Below are 542 nucleotides of genomic sequence, written 5' to 3'. Positions count from 1 at the left end.
AGCACTCAGCAGGCAGAAGCAAGCAGATCTCTGAGTTCAAGGCCAGTCTGATCTACAAAATGAGTTCACGGACAACCAGGACTATGCCGAGAAACCCTGTCTCAAAACACAAAACAAAAAGGAAAAAAAAAAAAAAACAAAAAACCAGAAAAAAAAAATCTTTGAGAGGAAAATGCCATTGACCGCAGAGATTTCAAGTCACATTCTGGTTTGCAACTCACAGAGTTCCTTCTGTGCTGGAGCATGGGCTCCCCACATAAAAGCTTCTGGCAGTTGTTCTCAGCTGGGGTGATCTGAGTGTTATGTGACAATGTCAGGGAAACAATGGCTGGTTGTTTTTACTTGGGTTCTGCTAGCAGCACTAGTGAGTGAAGACCTGGATGCTGTAAATGTGGGAAGACAGAACTACCTGGAGCTGGGAGTGGGCTCACTGGTAGAGCACTTGCCTAGTATGTGAATGACCTCAGAACCACAAAAGAAAGAAAAACAATTCTCTTGCCCAGTGGGTCTCAACCTTCCTAATGCTGCAAAGCTTTAATACA

General features: G+C 44.1%; 1 protein-coding gene across 1 annotated transcript in view; it reads right to left on the bottom strand.

The window, feature by feature from the left end:
• Cplane1 (ciliogenesis and planar polarity effector 1) overlaps positions 1 to 542 on the bottom strand; it is a 100080-nt gene that overhangs the window by 22628 nt on the left and 76910 nt on the right. The gene's annotated exons all lie outside the window — the stretch shown is intronic.

Source organism: Microtus ochrogaster, chromosome 19, assembly GCF_000317375.1.
Source record: "Microtus ochrogaster isolate Prairie Vole_2 chromosome 19, MicOch1.0, whole genome shotgun sequence".
NCBI lineage: Eukaryota > Metazoa > Chordata > Mammalia > Rodentia > Cricetidae > Microtus > Microtus ochrogaster.
This window is presented reverse-complemented; position numbering and strand designations above follow the sequence as displayed.